Below are 21,951 nucleotides of genomic sequence, written 5' to 3'. Positions count from 1 at the left end.
GAACCTTAGGGTGATAATAGAAAGAGCTACAAAACAAATGGCTTAATGCACAGCATCCATGACTTAAAGCCAACATTATGTTTGGAAAGAGCAAGAGAGGAAGTAGCACATAGATTGTGAAGAGCTGGGATGCCATCATGTGAGAGACTGACAGATCATCCTCACACTAAATAGTATACACGTAACATACTAAAAACAGATGAGGGGCAGAGGATTGCATCTGCTGCAATAAGGGAGACAACCAGCAATGCCTAGAAGGCTGCATACCATCCCTGTGTAATTACTGTCCCTTACATGTTATCATCTCTATGTTCTCAAAGGTGTCTGTAGAGTAGATTCTGATAAAGTATCAGGTTTTATTTTTTACGATACAATGTAAACATTTGAAGTTATTTAGTTATTATTATTAATATTAAGATGAACCATCTGTCCACCATCTGCTGGTTACAAACTCGAAATAAATGTCTCTCTAATATGTACCAAGTAATTAAAGACAACAGATTTAAAATAAAGTATTGGGGTCTGTTAAGTAGTTTGTAAGTTTTATTTTACATTAAGTAGGGGTTATAAACTATCCACGTAGATGTCAATATGGATGTTATATAATTTAACAGATGTAATGAGAGATAGACTTGAATTTGGCAAGCAGTAGCGTCCATCCAAATATTCTGCCGTATTTAAGAGCAAATAAAGTAAGGAATTATCTTTGCACATCTTTTGATAATATGTGACTGCTCCCCATTGTTCATATACAATTTAGTCAACACTTAGGATACTTTTACATTGGCTGAGAGTCACCCAAGTAACTGCTCAAATTAGCAAATATGGGCAACTGTCAACCCATGTAAATACGAGACGCAACAGGGAGAAAGTAGTGGGCCATGGAAAAAGGTCCAACAGGGAGAAAGTAGCGGGCCATGGGAGAAGGTCTAATAGGGAGAAAGTAGCGGGCCATGGGAGAAGGTCTAACAGGGAGAAAGTAGCGGGCCATGGGAGAAGGTCTAACAGGGAGAAAGTAGCGGGCCATGGGAGAAGGTCTAACAGGGAGAAAGTAGCGGGCCATGGGAGAAGGTCTAACAGGGAGAAAGTAGTAGGCCATGGAAGAAGGTCCAACAGGGAGAAAGTAATGGGCCATGGGAGAAGGTCTAACAGGGAGAAAGTAGCGGGCTATGGGAGAAGGTCTAACAGGGAGAAAGTAGCGGGCCATGGGAGAAGGTCTAACAGGGAGAAAGTAGCGGGCCATGGGAGAAGGTCTAACAGGGAGAAAGTAGTAGGCCATGGAAGAAGGTCCAACAGGGAGAAAGTAATGGGCCATGGGAGAAGGTCTAACAGGGAGAAAGTAGCGGGCCATGGGAGAAGGTCCAACAAGGAGAAAGTAGCGGGCCGTGGGAGAAGGTCCAACAGGAAGAAAGTAGCGGGCCATGGGAGAAAGTCTGACAGGGGGAAAGTAGCGGGCCATTGGAGAAGATCCACATGACAGGGTGAGCAGGGAGTAAGGGAGCTAAGGTGTTAATGTTAAGGGGAAGGTTGTTAAGGGGTGGGACTAGACTAGGGGGAACCACCTCTCTGGGTGTGCGAGCACCACTTTAGAAAACTGCTTGCACCAGTTACCTGCATGTCGTCCATGGAGGAATTTTTGAGGCAGCTTTGCACTGCTGCTGGTGCCTATGGTCCTGATTGGTGGCGAGAGTTCTCCATGACAGTCATGATAAGAGCACTCCACCATTGGTGAGAGAAAAGCATCTGCAGTGAGCTAGACTGTCCACACTCATAAGCTGTGAAGAATTGTCCAGCACCCGCCGATTTAACAGGGACCCCCCCGGGCCAGGTATCCCTCTTACCCCAGAGGGCCCAAGTAGGCTGCACCAGACAGAGCTAGTGATTTCAGCCCCCAGTCAGCTCCCTCTGCAAAGTACTGGTTAGTAAGCGCATCATTCGGCATGGGGAGCAGGAGGCAGGGGAGGAATTAGGTTCACAGCAATTGCGGTCGGCAGTACAGTGTGTGCAGGAAGAGTTTTTTGACGCAGATTGTCGAGTGCTACGTCAGGGATAAAATCCGCCCATCATTTCATTCATTTAAAGAAGTAACACAAGGCAGAGTTAGATGTGTGGTTGTCTTTTCTTGAGAAATATAATGGCAGGTCATTGATGATGTAGGAAATGGTTAAGATTTTTGAATGTGAACGGTTCACTGATGGGGCAGCAAATGCGGTGTTTCGTGCGTTTTGTCATGGGCAGTGCTGTGTAGCTCCATGGCCTGAGTCTTGGGTGGGAGCTGGCTTTGTTGAAAACTTGGTAGTGTTCGAACTTTTCCCTATTGTGGTGGCTGTGGCATTATGGGCCAAGTAGTTTAGTAATAAAAAAAAAATTAGGCTTCATTGTGACAGCATAGGGATTGTTCAAGCCATTAATAATATTACATAGTCCCCCACTCACCCAATTGTCTGTCTGTTACATCATCTGGTGTTATTTTGCTTATCCTTAAATGTATGGGAGGTAGTGGTTCATGTACCAGGTGTTAATAATTCAATTGCAGATTCTTTCTCGCTTTCAGTGGGAACATTTCAGATTCTTAGCGTCGGAGGCGGGAGAATTTGTCAGCCTCAACTTTGGAGTCTGGTCAACGTGTAGTAAGTAGAGATGAGCGAACGTACTCGGATAGGCACTACTCGTCCGAGTAATGTGCCTTATCCGAGTACCGCTGTACTCGTGCTCAAAGATTCGGGGCGCTCTGCTGCTGACAGGTGAGTCGGAGCGGGGAGCGGGGCAGAGCGGCCGGGAGAGAAGGAGAGAAAGATCTCCCCTCCGTTCCTCCCCGCTCTCCCCTGCAGCTCCCCGCTCCGCAGCGCGTCCCGAATCTTTGAGCACGAACACAGCGGTACTCGGATAAGGCACATTACTCGGACGAGTAGTGCCTATCCGAGTACGTTCGCTCATCTCTAGTAGTAAGTCATTTTATTCAGGTTTCATTGGCGTTGGGTATGTGGACTGTTTAAGAAACAACATGGCGGGAATGGGAGCAATGGGTTGACTGGCTGTGCAAGGTGCGTTCAGATGATGATAAAGTGGGAGCTCTGTTGTATTTATTGGGGGGAGGTTCAGTTTTGGTCAACAGTTAAAGTTCATAGAATCATAGAATGGTAGTGTTGGAAGGGACCTCCAGTATCATCGGGTCCAAGCCCCTGCTTAGTGCAGGATTTACTAAATCTTTCCAGACAGATATCTGCCCAGCCTCTGTTTGAAGAGTTCCATTGAAAGAGAACTCACCCTTCCTGTGGCAACCTGTTCTACCCACTGATCGCCCTCACTGTCAAAAATTTTTTTCTAATACCTAATCTGTATCTCCTCCCTCCCTTTCAGTTTCATGCCATTGCTTCTAGTCTTTCCATGTGCAAATGAGAATAGGGCTGATCCCTCTGCACTGTGATAGCCTTTCAGATATTTGAAGACAGCCATTAAGTCTTGTTATTTGTATAGCGCTAACTTATTTTGCAGCGCTTTCAGGTAATTTATTTATTACCCCCCACCAAGCTGGGTACTCATTTTGCCACCCTCGGAAGGATAGAAGGGTGATTCAACCTTGAAGTAAAAAAGGAAGAAAATGAATAGGGGCTCACCTCACCACCAGTGCCTCCGGTATAGGGGAAAAAAGCAATATCTGTTTCCCAGCGGGAGCTCCATCCTCAGATGGCCGTTGGCAATTGGCTGAATTTTTGATTCAACCTTGAGCTGGCTACCTGAACCACGCGGGGATTGCAACCTTCAGGTCGTGAGCAAGAGCTTAGGACTGCATTTCTGCTGCCTTAACACTCTGCACAACACAAGGCTGCACTGGCCTTTGGTTTTAAATTTAGAGGCATCTGGGATAAACCTAAAAATGCTTTAGTTGGCCAGTCCCTAAAAGGATTTAGATGGAGCAAAGTTACAAAGCGTAGGCTCATTTTTTTTAATTAGTAGGGTGTCTGGGGAGGTGCCTTGGAATCCATCTGTTAATCATAAGGAGATCATTTTATTTTGTCCTGCATTTTCTTTGGCATTCTTTGGGGCTGTATTGGTAGTCAAATTAGCATCTCCTAATACAAAATTGGGAGGGGGGATGGTTATGAGTTCGGATTTACTTCTACTGGCAGATCATTTGGAAATTTGGGTTCAGTGGCCAAAAACAGTTCAGTTTGGTAGGGGGCCAGGTTAACAGGGGCAATGATGTGCCCTGTACATTGTTTTTCGGTTTATCGGATCTCTGACCCTGTGGGGACATGTCCGTTGTTGCATAACCTTTATTTTTCCATTGCCGTTGCTATTTGAGGGCTTGTTTTTTGGGACATAAGCAGCAGTTTTGATCACTTTGTATTGCATTTTTTAGAAAGAGTAAGAAAACCTGCAAATCCTGTGTAGTTTTTTTCATTTTCCTGTTCTGACGCTCACAAGTTTCATGTTAATGCTATTCTGTGGGTCAATACAATTACGGAGATACCAAATTTATATTGTGTTCTATATTTTACTACTCTTGTACAATATATAAATATTTTTATCTCTCTGCTGCTCGAGCAGTGTGAGGCCTTATTTTTTTGCAAAATAAGCTGTATTTTTTACTGGTACAGTTTTGGGATATATGACTTTTTGATCTGTTTTTACTTCATTTATTTCAAAGACAGACTAAACAAAATCTGCAATTCTGGCATTCTTTACAGTATTCACCATGCAGGTTATATAATGTCTTAAAGGGGAACTAACTTTTCAGACAACCTGTGTTCATCTACTAGCTTGTCATATCATTTCTTTAATAGACTTGCATAAACAAAATTTATGTTTTACCATGTAAATAACATTTGAAGTGGCTGCCACTAGGGGTCTCCCTTCTAGCTTCTCTGCAATCCACTCTGTCATCAGATACAAAACGTCCTTAGTAACAAGGATAAAGGAATGTTTCCATAGCAACAGGAGGGGCTATCTTCATAGGCAGCTCCTCCACACTAACAGACAGCAGGCTTACAGATCTGCAAACACTGTCATAACAATCTCCACAATCACTGCCTCTCTTACTGTTACAGCCTGTGGTTGTGGGTCTTTGTATGTGCAAACATTACACACACATGCACACACACATTAAAGTAGGTTTACTAACCATTTGGCCAGATTGTCTCTAAATGCCTGAATCACACTAGGGAAGCAGAGGGGTTGGCATTCAGATACTGTCTCCCTGCTGATTGGAACAGAGGCAGTGCAATGCAGCATGGGAATTAAGGGCAAGGAAGTACAGGACAGTGAACTACTGGCAGAATAGTAGGCTTGCTGTATGCCCCCTCCTTGAAAATGGATTGCAATGAGCAGAGCAGCAGAAAAATGGGAAAGACCACTTGAAAATCAGAGCTTACAGACACTAAATAGGGTGCAAACAGCAGCTAATGAGAGGGTAGGGGTAACCAGATGTATTTTGGAAAATTTGTTGAAAACTCAGAAACATAAACCAAAATATAAAAGTGCATGTGGCAATGCCAATTGCATGCAGTTTCTGCTTTATTCCATAAAAATATAAAGAATAAAGGGGAGTTGTGATTTTTTTTGGTTCTTTTTCTCATTAAACTTTTTTAAATGTATCTTTCTTTGATCCCACCAGAGGACTTGAACATGTGATCACTCAATCACTTGCATAATACAGTGCAATACTTCAGTATTACAGTGTATCATCGCCTGATAGCTTGCATCCTATTAGACCCCATCATGTAATAAGATGGAAGACCCCTAGGGACCATCGTTAAGATTCCATAGAAACCAATCAGTATCGCATGGTCATGTTGCATTGGAGGGGAGCAATGGGTTAACAGATGGAACCCTAAAGCACTTAGGTGTTGTAATGGCTATAAAGCACTGCATCCAAAGGGTCATACAGCTGGGATTAAATTTATTTCCTATTCCAGCAATCAGAGTGAGAAGTGGAACTACTGCAAGGCTCCTGTAGTGATTGAGTGGGTCATAACGTACATATATGACATTTTGCAGAAACTACCTTCTGCTGATGACATATAGCATTTGCACGTCATATGTCAGGAAGGAGTTAATAACAATGTCACAATTGAAATGTGACAACAATATGGGGACTGATCTGGTTATTAGTCTAATAACATAGCAGCTGCAATGGCAAAAAAAATAAAAAATACTAACTTTTGTCTGCTACTCTAACTTTTCACTTATTGATATATCGCCATTGTAAATTTTTGGGTGAAAATGTTCTACAATCTTTTTATTAATCTGCAAATGTGACTCACTAATATATTCATTTAGTGACACATAAATCTTTCACTGTGCGTCATCTGTGATTTGTGAGACTAAATGAATGGGAAAAAAGCCTCATGCGGGGCGCAACCTACCAGTAATAATTGTATGTCACAGGATCATGTGTGTGGATAATACTTTAATTCTGATAGTAAAAAGCCAACAATAAAATGTGTTTCGAGACGCCGGGCCTCTTCATCAGTTAAGCTGAGGTGCAGGCTAAGAACCATAATGATTGTATATACGAAGAGAAGAAGGGAAGGAGACAGAGAGAAAAAACAGGGATTAACAATACAAATAATAAATAAATGGAGCAAATAGATTAGTCTAGACTACAGTTGAGCGAACATACTCTGCCGAGCTTGATGCTCGTTCAAGTATTAGTATACTCGACGACGCTCGCTACTCGAGCGAGCATCACGCCTTGTTCTACCCTGCCCCAGTTTTGGCCCCTCCGCACCACTGACGTGTCAGATTTGACCCTTCCCTGCTGCGCACGTCAATGCTAGTTGAGAGAGAGAGAGAGAGAGAAAAAAGGCTCGAATAAAGCTCTTGAATTTTACGAAAAGCTCGACTCGAATACCGAGGACCCGAGCATTTTGTGGCTCGCTCATCTCTAGTCTAGACTAATTGGATAAACAGTAGAGATGAGCAAGCATACTCATTAAGGCAAAATACTCAAGCGAGTATTGCCATTTTCGAGTTCATGCCCGCTTGTGCAAAAAGATTCAGAGGCCGGCGGGGGAGAGCGGGGAGGAATGGGGTGGAGATCTCTCTCTCTCCCTCTGCCCCCCCGCTCCCCCATGCTCACCCCCACAACTCACCGCTCACCCCCGCCGGTCCCCGAATCTTTTCTCACGAGCGGGCATGTACTCGAAAATGGCAATACTCGCTCAAGTATTTTGCCTTAACGAGTACGATCGCTCATCTGTAATAAACAGGTATATCAGTGTGTCCCTGATTATTCTTCACTAGAGATAAGCAAGCATACTCGTTAAGGCAAAATACTCGAGCGAGTATTGCCATTTTCGAGTACATGCCCACTCGTGAGAAAAGATTCGGGGGCCGGCAGGGGTGAGCGGTGAGTTGGGGAGTGAGCATGGGGAGCGGGGGGGGGGGGGGGGGAGAGAGAGAGAGAGAGAGAGAGAGAGAGAGAGAGAGAGCTCCCCCACCGTTCCTCCCAGCTTTTCCCTGCCGCCTTCCGCCCCCCAAATCTTTTGGCACGAGCGGTCATGTATTTCGTTTATACCCATTTAATTAGTGTCACCCTATCCTTATCTGATCTTAATATATCCATCAACTATTCACACACATTAATTCCATTTAATCATTTAGAATAATGAATTAATATTATTTACTCAGTTCATACACTTCTTTAACCCCTTAACGACTGCCCCATCGGGAAACTACGTCCTCAGCAAGTGGGCTTTAATCCTAGAGGACGTAGTTTTATGCGTCCTCTTAGGATTAATGCCCACTTGCCTGAGGACGTGACAGCTCCATGCTGTCGGTGCCCACAGGTAGCCGACAACATGGAGCTGTCATCCCAGGATGCGGGCAGTCCTCCCCGGCATTGTGATCGGCGCTATCCAATGGATCGGATCCATCAGGGCAGCTGAAAATACTCACCCGACTTGTCCGCGGTGTCCCTCAGAGATCTGGTCCTCCCGGACCCGCCGCCGGCCTTCTGCGCATACGCGCCAGACAATGACGTCACGCGCATGCGCAGAAGCCCGGGAGCCCCCGGCAAATTTAAAAACTCCTGGCTCCCGGCTCCTGAAGGTAGCCAGGAACCAGGAGGTGTTACCGGGGACCGCTCGGATCGGATCGGATCCATGAGGGGAGGTGAAAATACTCACCTAAGTCTTCCCCGATGTCCCGGGACCCGAAGTCCCCGTCTGCGCATGCGCGCCCGATGTCAATCATCAGGCGCGTGCACAGAGAGGCTCGAGCCCCGGAAAATTTAAAATCCCTCTGCTCCTGGCTGCCATGTGTAGCCAGGAGCAGAGGGATGTCACTGGGGACATGATCACTGTCATCCAATGGATGACAGTGATCATGTAAAGTAAAAAAAAAGTGTAAAAAGTAAAACAAAAAGTTTAAAAAAGTTAAAAAAGCTTGCGTTTCATCTCCCCCCACGGATCATATCTGTGAGGGAGGATGAAATGACGTACCTAGGGCAGCGGATTTATCTGCGGACCTTACCCCAGCTTCTGCGCACGCGCCTGTTGCCAAAGTGGCAGGCGCATGCGCAAAAGCTGCGGTAATTTAAAATCTCCCTGCTCCTGGCTACAAAACTTAGCCGAGAGCCTGGAGATTTCACGGGGGGCCGCAGTGAGCGGTTCCTGATCACGTGTTCGCCGTTATCCAATGGATAATGGCGATCACGTAAAAGTAAAAAAAAGGTGAAAGTTCATTTCCCCTCACCGATGCGATCAGTGGGATGACATGAAACTTTTTACCAGGGGCCCCTGTATTTGCACACCGACGCGATCCTCCTCCATGAACTTTCCCGGAATCTGCGCATGCGACCGCTGGCAAAACACTGGACACATGTGCAGTAGTCGGGGAGCCCAGCAAACTTGAAATCTCCTTACTCCCAGCGACCAATGGTCGCCGAGAGCCTGGAGCAGTGACAGGTGGCCTCGTTGAGCGGTCCCCGGTCACGTGATAAAAAGGTAGCGATCTACCTTTGGCCGGTCTCACATGACCGGATAGGAATTACAGATTCCGCATGCGTCTGATCCGCGGTAATACGCAGATCAATCACATTGGATTAAACAATTCCGCTCACATTAGTGGGTCGGAATTGCGTAATCCACTCGCAGAAAAGAGAACGCAGCATGTTCTATTTTACCATGGATATCTGCAACATAGAGCCCATTGTGCTCCATGGTCGTGGATATACCCGCAGCCCATACGCAACTACCTTGTCGCTAAGCGACGGTGCAGGAAATACAAACAACCCAAAAAAAAAATACTGCGCATGACCGCCTGTGTGAGTAGGCAGTTATGCGCAGTACATTACGCGGCCGTACGCAGGGTCACAGCCGGGCTCACAGCTGGGATCCGCTGCGGGCCTCCGCAAGCGGATTCTGCCTACGGCTGCGTGAGCCCAGCGTTATTCAGACTGCTACCTGTAATCCGTAATTTACAAGAAGCCCCGGGAACGCTTGCATTCATGCAGTTCCAGGAGCCGCTTGTTGAGCATCTTCTGTGTGAGACCGCCGCACCTCAGCAAGCTTACGGAGACTCACAGAGCGCCACTTTTTACACCCCATACCCGTTACTGAGGTCACAAAATACCCCCAAAAAGCATGAGAGGAGGGGGGATACCCGGTTTTATTGCCCCATGTACCCATCCCAACCAGCCTCCGTAATTACCCCTGTCTTTGAAAATACTACACAGTTCACATTATTACTTTTATCTAAGATTTGGGGAACGCTGAAAATGGCGCCGGGGGGGAGGGGGTGAATTTTTTTAAGGTGTCAATTTTTATTCTGTACAAGTGGGCAATGGGGCCTGGAATTTATTCAGTTGTACCCTGCAATCCAACGGGTGTTCCCTCCATTATAGGCCTTGCCATGTTTCCTGTGAGTAGATTAGGGCCGCAATGGGTATTTTTTTGAACACGGGACAAACGGGGGGATCCATTTTGGGGTGAACATCTTCATTCCTATGTACACTGTACAAAAAATACAGTTTTTAAATTGACAAAATTGCCAAAAAAATGAAAATCGTAATTTTTTCCTTCAGCTTTGCTTAGGTTTATTCAAATACTGGGGGTTCAAAATACGCAATACACCACTAGATGGATTCGTTAAGGGGTCTAGTTTTAAATGGGGTCATTTGTGGGGGTTCTTTATCGTTTTGGACACTCAATGGCTCTATAAGTGGGCGATGGGGCCTGGAATTTATTCCGTTGTACCCTGAAATCCAACGGGTGCTCCTTCCATTATAGGCCTAGCCATGTGTCCTTTAAGTAGATTAGGGCCACTAGGGGTATGGTTCTGAACACGGGACAAACAGGGGTATCAATTTTGGGGTGAAAGTCTTCATCCCTATGTGTGCTGTACAAAAAAAACAGTTTTTAAATTGATACAACTGCCAAAAAAATTATTTATTCAAAAATTGTAGTGTAAAAATACACAGTACACCCCTAGATAAATTCGTTAGGGGGTCTAGTTTTCAAAATGGGGTCATTTGTGGGGGTTCTCTGTTGTTTTGGCCGCTCAAGGGCTCTACAAGTGGGCAATGGGGCCTAAATCACCTTCATGCTAAATTTCTGTTCTGAAAGCCACTGACTACTCCTTTCATTTTGGGCCCCGTTGTGCATCCAGACAAAAGATTACTGCCACAATGGGTATGTCTCTGAACACGGGAGAAACAGGGGTATCCATTTTGGGGTGCAAGGCTTCATTCATGTGTGTGCTGTACAAAAAAAGCTGTTTTTAAAACGACAGAATTGACAAAAAAACGAAAATCACAATTTTTTCCTTTTGCTTTGCCTGAATTCATTCAAAAACTGGGCAGTACACCCCTAGATAAATTCGTTAAGGGGTCTAGTTTTCAAAATGGGGTCACTTGTGGCGGTTTTCTTTGGTTTTGGCCGCTCAAGAGCTCTACAAAAGTACTATGGGGCCTAAAACGCCTTCAAGCAAAATTTATGTTCTGAAAGACACCGACTACTCCTTTCATTTTGGGTCCCGTTGTGCATCCAGACATAAGATTAGGGCCACAATGGGTATGTTTCTGAACACGGGAGAAACAGGGGTATCCATTTTGGGGTGTAAATCCTCATTTTCATAGGCACTATAGGAAAAAAATATGTCTTTAAAATGACATATTTGTAAAAATATGAAATTTTATTTTATCTCCTCTAAATTGAATTAATTCCTGAAAAAAACTGGTGGGGTCAAAATACTCCCCTCAGTGAATACATTAAGGGGTGTAGTTTTTAAAATGGGGTCATTTGTGGGGATATCTATTATTCTGACACTCATGAGCCTTTGCAAACTTGGCTTGGTGCAGGAAAACAAAGTGCTCCTCAAAATGCTGAAAAGTTATGCTAAATTTGTACGTCCTCTAAATGGTTAAAAAAAACCACAACTTTTTCAAGTGTGCATTCAGAATAAAGTAAACAGATGGAAATATATATCTTATCAAAAATTTGTACAGTATGTTTGAACATATTTGAGATATTATGGTTGAAAATGTGAAAAAATGACAATTTTTTCAAAATTTTTCCAATATTGGTACTTTTAATAAATATACACAAATTATATCGGTCTCTTTTTGCAAACTAAATGACGTACAACATGTGGCGAAAAAACAATGTCAGAATCACTTGGATATGTAAAGCCTTTACGGAGTTATGCTACGTTGAACGACGCATGTCAGATTTCCAAAATTTGGCTCCGTCACTAAGGCACAAGCAGGCTTCGTCACTAAGGGGTTAAACCCATTCAATTATTTTCACCCTACTCTTTTCTGATCCAAATTTATCCATCAACTTTTCCACCAGTATTGTCGTTTTGCTGCAAAACTCGGCATACAGTTATATCACAGGCATATATGCAAGTCATTAGAGTTGTGGGTTGACTGGAAGAATGGTCTTGTCATCTGAATCCCTAAAAATGGTTCCTCACTTGGCCTATAAAAGGCTCTCAGAGGCTACTTGTGTAGAGCTTATTGTCCACTAAATCCCTCCACTTGTGTAGAGCTTATTGCCCATTAAATCCCTTCACTTGTGTAGAGCTAATTGACCATTAAATGCCTCTACGACACAATCAAAGAGATTTCGCCTAGCTAACAGAGTATAAGAGGGGACACATTATTGGAATGCGAGAAGCTGGATAGTCGTATCGACAAATTGCCCACCTCCTCGGCTGTTCTGACCAGATTGTTAGGAGGGACCAGTGAATGTTTGAGGGCACACACACAAGGTGAGCGGGCTCAGGGACACCCTCAACAGACCACCAATAGAGAGGATCTTCTGACACTCATGAGCAGTTCCAACTGTTTTGTTGTCTGTCATCCAGGTGGCACCATCATTATAGACCAATAAATGTGGGAACCAATTCCACGTACTTGGCTGAAGGAAATGTAGTCTCATGGCGCAAACTACATGTACTTCTGTTGACATCCACCCATCAATTCCCCCATTTGCAAATGTATTAATTATTTGAAACAACTTGTCATCAATTTGCCCTCAAATGTTAATGACACTATTGATGTATCGATGAGACTGAATGGGATTTGTATGGAGCTGGACATGTTTTTGATGTCAGCTGATATTGAGTCACTATACACTAATATTAGATATCATGGACTGGAAGTGGTTCACTTCTTCCTGGGTACTAACCACTAGGACAGTGATTTAGGTGTTTTTTTTTTTTTACAGTTTTTGAGATTTATTTTAAGACATAATTACTTTTCTTTTTAAGGATAATTTTTTTGTACAGAAGCAGGGCACTGCCATGGGGGCGACTTGTACATCCTTGCATGCTAATCTCTTTTTGGGCTTCTGGAAGAGGGAGATTTTTGCATGGCGAGGGCTCACAAGCTGTGGATCAAATATTATGTTGCTTGCGTTATATTGATGATTAGTTGTTTATCTGGCAAGGCTCTGAGGATGAATTAATAAGATTTGTGTCCTACCTTAACTAGAATGATTCGAACATTAAGCTCACATATATAGTACAACAAATCCTGCATCGAGTTTCTGGACACTGTCATTGAAAAAGTTTCTGAGAACATGTTACAGACTGATGTTTTCTGGAAGCGGACCTCGGTTTATTTATTATTACATGCTTCTTCTTTCCGCACTCTCTCCACAATTAGAGCTGTCCTAGTTGGTCAATTGCTCAGGATGAGGTGGATCTGCTCTACAGCTGATCTTGGGTATAGATTTTTTGGAACGAGGATACAGTCAGAGATCTATATGTAGGGAGTACAGATGTGATAGAATGGCTCATAGGCCAAAGTTATTACAATCTAATAAACAGACAAAAAATCAGATGGTTGCATTAGAAATATCTCTACTTTCAACAACAAATGGGGTGTGGTGTGCTCTATTTTGACTAAATATTGGCTGGCCAATATTGAAGTCTAACTCAATATTATCCAGTGCACTTTCTGATAGACCACTGATGACAGTAATACAGAGCCTGAACCTTGGTGATATTGGTGATATGCTTGTCAGAAGTCATTATGTACCTAGGGGATGTTTCCCATGCGGTGATTGCACTGCTTGCAAAAATGTATTACTGTCCAGTTCATTTGAATCTGCAGGAAATTTGAGATTTTGCAATATATTTCATGTGTTTTATTATGCTACATGTCTGTCCCCAAAAATGTATGTGGGGCTCACATCTTGGGAGCTGAGAACCCGCACACCAAAGCATGTGCGGGATATCCTAGCAGCACTAGGAGCAATGTGAGTATCCCATGTTTTTGAAAGCAGTTCCCACATTTTAGAATGTCTCATGATTGTAATCCTAAAAACATTCTGGTTCGTGGCACGGAGGCACTGCATTATGGAATTAGCGCGGAGGTGCCAGAAGAGCACTTGCTCAGAAGGAATGCAGGTGGATTGTCAGGCTTGGGATTATGATCCCTGGGGAATTGAATGAAGTGTTCAGCTTTGTCCCTTTTTTATCGGTATCTGTTCTTCTCTCCATGTTTTCACTTGTATTAATTTAATGTCTTTGTTCACAGTGTGCGGCTCCCTCATCTTCCGTGCTTTGTGCCCCTCTTCCTGTGCCTGTGTGATATGTACTTGGGAAGAAGTTTCTGGTCACTACATCTTCATTCTGTGTATCTCCAGAAGCATTTTCATTTCAATTTTATATGGGAAATGAACTGGTGACATTTGCCATCACTAATTCCTGTTATTATTTTAATGAAAGGTTGCCACAATATTCTTTTTTTTTGTACTTTTGCACTTCAGTGTTTCTTAATGGACCTTTTGCCCTCTCATATTTCAGTTCACCGATTGCCCCATTCTTTTTGATGCATCTAGGATTTATTTCCCTTAGCTCACCTTTTTTTTTGTTGTTTTCCATTATAAATATTGATACTCACATATTTGGCTTCCCTTTCTCCTTGTAGTTATTTTATTTACACCCTTACTATTATTGGTATGGGTCATAGTAATGTGTACAGTGTTTATAAACCTACCAGGCATATCAATTTTCACATTGTTGGATTACTCCCAGAGTAATTCGTGACATCATAAAGTAAATCATATGACCTGCTGGATTGCACAATGCTCATGATCCAGTTGATACATGAACAAGCTGTAGAGGGAAGATCTCCTTCAAGCCACGCCATCCCAGCTTAGTGCAGAGCAGCCAGATCACACCATTAATAATTACTATCACACTGAGAACTGGCTTTACTTCATAGCTACATCCTTGCGGTTTCTCCATCCATTTCTATGCTGCACAATTGTCCGTCCAGGACAAACTGCATAAGTGTTTTTGCACGGGGTAAGGTCATTTTGCTGTTATGCTTTCAGCCAGCACAATCTGAGTATGCTCCGTCGGGTGTGCTCCCGTAATAATGAACAGCTGGTGAACATGCTCCACAGATGCTTCTGGCATTCATGAAAATCCAGAGCTTGTGTTCCACATGCTCAAAATGTAAAGAATAAAGATGAATATACATTCTATATTCTCCCTTAAGTGCTTAAGTTCACGCCTCCTAATGAACTGCCCTATATACCCATCTCTACGCCCTCCGGCGAGTCCATTGTCCCTTTTATCCCAAAATTTCTTGCCCCACATTGGCACTGTCTTTGCATCCACATCCATTATAATAAACTAATGTTGATTCATCAAATTGTAACTATCTAGATAATTTTCTATGCAGATACTACTGCTGATCCAGGGTTATCAACTCCCCACACCCGCGCTTAAACTATCAATTGCCAGTACTTGTTGCAAGGAAACATCACAAGTTTCAAAAATGGCCTTGAGTCCCATTATCTGTTTTTTGTGAAAATGTTTTATTCTCTCATGAATTTTATTTTTAGATTTACTTGCATGCTTTTACCAATTATACATTTATTTATTTTATTTATTTATATACATGTACCTACGTAGGGTGAATGCAGGCGGCCGGGTAGGATCTCACAAGGAGAATTCTCGCAGCGGGATGCGACCCGTGCCCCTGCAGCGATCCGCGGCTCACCTCCTCCAGCGTCTTCTCTCTGCTCTGCGGTGTGCCGGCTGGCGCACAGCCACACATGCACAGTGCAGAGCCAGTGCGTCAGCTCTGATGTAGGCTCGCACAGAAATAGGACATGCCGCGATTTGTTTACTGCGTGAATTGTCACATGGTCAAATAGCGGCTGTTTGCATAGGATTGCATAAACCAATGCAATCCTATGGCAGCATGCACAGGCGGAAATTCTGCGGGAAATCTCACCGCGGAATTTCCGCCCGTGTGCATTCAGCCTTACATGTATCCAACTGCCATGTACTTTATCTACTACTTCATCACTAATGTTGTATCATGCATGTACATCCTATAATCTAAACTCTAGCACTACCATACTATTTTATATTATTTTTATTATGATATACTTTTTCTGTGATTTTTTATGACCTATATTCGAGTTTTGATCTGATTACTGTTAACTTAAGATCTATATTTATTATGAATAAGAAGTATATTTTATATTTTTTACATTATTTATGTCTATTAATGCTTTATTCATTTGTTTTATTATTTTCTATTCATGTATATTACTATCCCCCCCACCGCCCTCCATTTTTTGCTCTGCCCCCTTCTACTCTTCTTATACAATCATTATGGTTCTTAGCCTACACCGCAATTTAACTGATGAACAGGCCCAGCGCCTTAAAACACGTTTTATTGTTGGCTTTTTATAATCAGAATTGATAAAAGTATTATTCACATACATGATCCTGTGAGATAAATGTATCATCGGCAGGTTGGGCCACACACCAGGCTTCTTTCCAGTCACTTGGTTGCCTTATCCTAGACCAGTGATGGTGAACCTTTTAGAGACTGAGTGCCCAAACTGTTTTTTTCTTAGCTGGAGCACTGAAATACCATTGGTGCCGATTTTGACTGGAAATCAGTGGCGTATGGGCAGCTGATGTCATACTATTTGGCGCTCCCCCTCACCTCTTTCGAAGGCTTCCCGCAGTCAGCGCTCCCCAGCTTCTGGTTCCCTGAAGCATGTAGTGGCCTCACCTGACCAGCGGTGCTGCACCTGACCAGGCCGCTGGGAACTGGAAGCCGGGCAGCACTGAAAGCAGGAAGCCTACAGAAGAGGTGTAGGGGAGCGCCACATAGTATCAAATCAGCTGCAGGCATGCGGTTGACTTCTAGTCAAAAAACCCACTAATCATGCAGATTTTGACTGTTTTTTGGATGTGGAAATGCTGCGAAATTTGCCACAGAAATTTCCACTGTGGACATTCTGTAGCATTTCTGCCACATGTAAACAAACCCCAAGTTAGCTTGAGGTATGCTGCTAAGTGCAGAGTGGCCTCACTAGTGATAGTGGCCTCACAAGCAATAGTGTTCCCGACAGTGCGCTCAGTAGTAATAGTGACCCCCACGGTGGCCCAGTAGTAATATTAACCCCACAGTATCCCCAGTGGTAATATTAACCCAACAGTAACCCCAGTGGTAATATTAACCCAACAGTAACCCCAGTGGTAATATTAACCCAACAGTAGCCCCAGTAGTAATATTAACCCAACAAGAGCACCGGTAGTAATATTAACCCCACAGTAGCCCCAGTGGTAATATTAACCCAACAGTAGCCTCAGTAGTAATATTAACTCCACAGTAGCCCCAGTAGTAATATTAACCCAACAAGAGCACTGGTAGTAATATTAACCCCACAGTAGTCCCAGTAGTAATATTAACCCCCTCCACAGCAATATTAACCCCACAGTAGCCCCAGTAGTAATAGATCACTCACCCATACACTTACCTCCTCCTTGTAGTCAGCACTGCTCCTCTTCTCTGTGCTGCGAAGGCACATATTGTCGAAAGTATGTGCGGGCGGAATGTTTCCTTCTCCTCTCCTCCAGTGGAACTGAGGAGGAGAAGTCAGGGAGAAGGATCCAGGGTGCACACTCTGATGTGAGAGTGTGCACCGAGATCAGCGCTGCTAACAGCGATGCTGCATGAATATCTTCAACTGGCATTTTTGATTTGTGGCTTTCTTCATTAAGGTTATCAAATAAAAGCTTTTTTATGTCTGTGTTGCTGTTTGATACAAATTTAACATGTACTGTTTTTTCTTACAGCTCTGTCCCTTGCATCCATTTTATCATTATCTCTTTGTTATCTATGAAAAACATATTTTGACTGATAAAATCACAAATAATGAACAAAGGCCTGATGTTCGGTTCTTGGGTGGTCTAAAAAAGGCTGTGTGTAATTAAATGGCCACTAAAATGGAAGTGAATGATATCTCTGTTTCCTATTAAATGAAATCTGTTGTGCTGTGTATAAGCAGCCATATAGGACAGCAGTGTTTTATGGGATTGCTCTCTTCATAATTGCTATTTCCCTTTTTACTATGAGAAATGATTGGTGGTTGGAATATAAATATTCCTGAGGAATCAGATATACATGTCCAATCTTATAATCCTTGCAGCTGGGGCATAAGTTTCATTGCGGCAAAGTAAAGAGCATCTTTGTTGCCTAACAACTATACCAAGCCACCCACTTGGCATGAATACTTACTGTAAATGTCAGTAACAGCAGTACCTACATTTACTGTTCATGCTACCAGTAACAATGATTTTACAGCGGACCTGACATAACCTCACGAGAGGTGTGCTGTGTTCCAGGTGCACAAAGCAAAGATGTGTCTGTAAGGCTATCAAGACTCTTCAGTCCTACAGAACACCACCCATTCCTACTAATACATGTAGGGACAAATGACACGGCAAAAAAATACCTTGCAACTGTCTGCAGAGACTTTAAAGACCTTGTAAAGAAGGTGAAGGAACTAGGAGCACAAGTGGTCTTCTCATCCATCCTCCCAGTGGATGGCCATGGAATAAGGAGATGGTGCCGTCAGGAAAGATTTTGATTTCTAGACCATGGAGTGAATGATCTATATGATGTACTGCTTGCTAGAGACGGGTTGCACCTTACAAAAACAGGTAAGCATATAATTGGCAGTCACCTTGCTTCCCTCATTAGGAGAGCTTCAAACTAGAACAATATGGGAAGGGAAGTGAAAGGCCAGGTAAAAATATACAGCTAATTAAAGGGGTTGTCCCGTGAAATGAAGTGGGGTTATACACTTCTGTATGGCCATATTAATGCACTTTGTAATATACATCGTGCATTAAATATGAGCCATACAGAAGTTATTCACTTACCTGCTCCATTGCTGGCGTCCCCGTCTCCATGGCTCCGTCTAATTTCTGTGTCTTCTGGCTCCTTTAGACGGGCTTGCGCTGTCTGGTCTTCTGCTCGTGCTCGCGCCGGAGAGCTGGTCTTCTCCGCGTCATCCTAGCTCCGCCTCCGTCACGTGGTGCCGATCAGCCTATTAGGTGGCTGTAATCGGCAGTGGAACGCAAGACATCCACGGTGCACCATGGGAGAAGACCCACGGTGCACCATGGGAGAAAACCGCGGTGCATCATTGGGAAAGGACCGGAGGCCATCTTTAAAAGAAGAAAAGAAGAAATTGCCCGAACGGGGATGCAGGTAAGCGATTTCTTTTTTAAAATAACAAAGGGATTGTTTTTAACGAGGCACAATGTGGGGGTAGGTAGAAAAAAAATTTTTTGATTTCGCCGCGGGACAACCCCTTTAATACATTTGAGAACCTTGCTACTGTATTAGAAGTGGAAAGAAAGAAAAAGACAAAATTCCGAAAGAAAGTAGAGGAGCAAAAGACACCGATCACAAACTAATATGTTTCTACACCACGCATGTCAAACACAAGGCCCGCAGGCTGAATCTGGCCCTCCACCTCATTTTATATGGCCCTCTAGCTGTGCAGCAAGTTCCCTCCCTGCTGCTGTCAGTATGAGATCATCTATCAGCTTATTCTGTCTAGTAATGCAGACAAAACTAGAGGAGTGCCGATATCACACTGACAATGGCACGCCTAGGAGGGAAGAAGCCTGCAGATAACATGATCTCTGGTGCAGGGAGAGTGACGTTGAGGAGATGGAGAAGGAGCTGCGGGATGAGAGACAGTCAGCGCTGAACTCCTTACACTGGCCCTCCCTCTGTTCATCGCAGCATATCTGGGGAGACATCAGGGGCCCAAGTATGCAGGAGGGCCCCAAAAAGTACTGAGAGCAGCCGGTATACCTGCCATTGGGACCACAATGGACGCAGGCAAGTATACAGATTTCTCTGTCTGGTATATAAACACATCTGTTTGCATGTGTATAAAAATGCAAAAGTGTGTTTGTTTGTATATATAATGTACAATAAAAACGTATAAAATGTATAATAGTGTGCAACCCTGTATGTATGTGTATATATATATATATATATATATATATATATATATATGTATGTGTGTATATATAATATTGTGTGCCTGTGCATGCATGTGTGTATATAATAGTGTGCGTCTGTGTATATTTGTATGTATAATAGTGTGGGGGTTATTTTTTACTACTGGCGGCACTATAGGGATCACTATTACTACTGGGACAACTATGACTTCTGGGGCTATTTTGGGGATCGCTATTATTATTGGATCACTATGGGGGTTACTCACTACTGGGGTCACTATGGGTAACCCTATTACAACTGGGGTCACTATGAGGACCTTATAACTACGAGAGCCACTATGGGGGACCCTATTACCACTCGGGCTACTATGGGGGTCACTATTACTATACCGTCTTACAATTAGAAACGGCCCTTTGAAGGCAACCATAAGGCTGATGTGGCCCTTGGTGAAAATGAGTCTGACACCCCTGTTCTACACTAATGCCCAGAGCATGGGAAACAAACAAGGAGAATTGGCGCTCCTAACACAGGAAGAGAAATATGATGTCATGGGCATCAGGGAAACTTGGTGGCCAGTTCTATAGAGTAGCAGAGATTGCAGTGCAGTTAAGCTGAGTTCACACCTGTAGAAAAATTGCATTTTTCCTAACATTATTTTTCTCTCGGGAAAAAATTCAACTTTGAGGTTGTCATTAAAGTGAATGTTTTTCTGAAATGTAATTCACACCTACAGAAAACACATAAATTTCCTTCTTTTTGTGGTTTTATTTTCATTTTGTGGAGTTAAAAGGCAACCATGCCTTATTTATTGTTGTTTCTCTGTATAGAAAGCTAATGGGAGAAAACACAAGCAAAAATGGCAAACCACATCATTTTCACAATGCTTTGGTGAGAGTATTAATACATAAAAAGAACATGATAACCACAACAAAACCTCTGTGTTTTAGAAAGTTGAAAATGCAATTAATTTTAAAAATGTATGGTTCTTAACTTTTGGAGTTTCACATGTATATTTAAAAACACTATTTTTCTACAGGTCTGAACTTAGCCTTAGGGCCCAATCAAGCTGGTGTATATCCCGTCTATGTGTTGTCCCTGTATTTCGTGGACAGCACATGGACCCATTATATCTAATTAGGCTTTATAGCTAATTATACATAAACACTGCCTATCCTTATCTCGTCCATATCATGGAGACAACCCCGATGCAGGGGTTAAAAAAGAACACCGCACAGCGCTTACCTGAATCCCCGCGCTCCGGTGACTTCTTACTTACCTGCTGAAGATGGCCGCCGGGATCTTCTCCCTCGGTGGACCGCAGGGCTTCTGTGCGGTCCATTGCCGATTCCAGCCTCCTGATTGGCTGGAATCGGCACGTGATGGGGCGGAGCTACACGGAGCTACACGGAGCCCCATTGAGAAAAGAAGAAGACCCGGACTGCGCAAGCGCGTCTAATTTGGCCATTAGACGCTGAAAATTAGACGGCTCCATGGAAACGAGGACGCTAGCAACAGAGCAGGTAAGTGAATAACTTCTGATAACTTCTGTATGGCTCATAATTAATGCACAATGTACATTACAAAGTGCATTAATATGGCCATACAGAAGTGTATAGACCCACTTGCTTTCGCGGGACAACCCCTTTAACAGAGTGGTCTTATGATGGACGTTGGTGGCATATCACTAGAATTTACCACTAACATCTGATTGACAGGGTCCGACTGCTGTGTCCTTGGACAATCACTAGAACAAAGTGCTGAGTGGAACATATAGAAAATGCAGTAGCATTGCACTTATTTCACTTTGTTCTTGCAAATGGGCCCCTGCCAATTAGACATTGAGAGCATATCCTAGTGATAAACCACCAATCTCTATCCTGATACAACCTGTTAAAGGGATAATTCCACCCAAAACATTTTTAGACTGTGCGTACATATTAAAATATTTTGAAGACAAGTACTTTTAAACCAAAGATTCATCAAAACCAAGAATAAAAAGAGCTGTAAAGGGTAATGTTTTATAATATTTTATAAAATTCCAACCTCAACTGAAAATGTATTTTAATGAAAAGCACGGATATAATCTCTAAATTCTTAAAACCAGTTGTCTGGGAACATGGCCTTTTTTTTTTTTTACGATCTACCATCAGGATAGGTCATCAATAGATGATTGTTGGGTGTGCCACTGTCAG

General features: G+C 43.2%; 1 protein-coding gene across 2 annotated transcripts in view; it reads right to left on the bottom strand.

The window, feature by feature from the left end:
* CYP7B1 (cytochrome P450 family 7 subfamily B member 1) overlaps positions 1-21,951 on the bottom strand; it is a 231,250-nt gene that overhangs the window by 66,902 nt on the left and 142,397 nt on the right. The window lies entirely within an intron of this gene.

Source organism: Eleutherodactylus coqui, chromosome 9 (assembly GCF_035609145.1).
Source record: "Eleutherodactylus coqui strain aEleCoq1 chromosome 9, aEleCoq1.hap1, whole genome shotgun sequence".
NCBI classification, from domain to species: Eukaryota; Metazoa; Chordata; class Amphibia; order Anura; family Eleutherodactylidae; genus Eleutherodactylus; species Eleutherodactylus coqui.
Note: the sequence above shows the minus strand (reverse complement) of the source record. Positions and strands in the feature narration are given on the sequence as shown.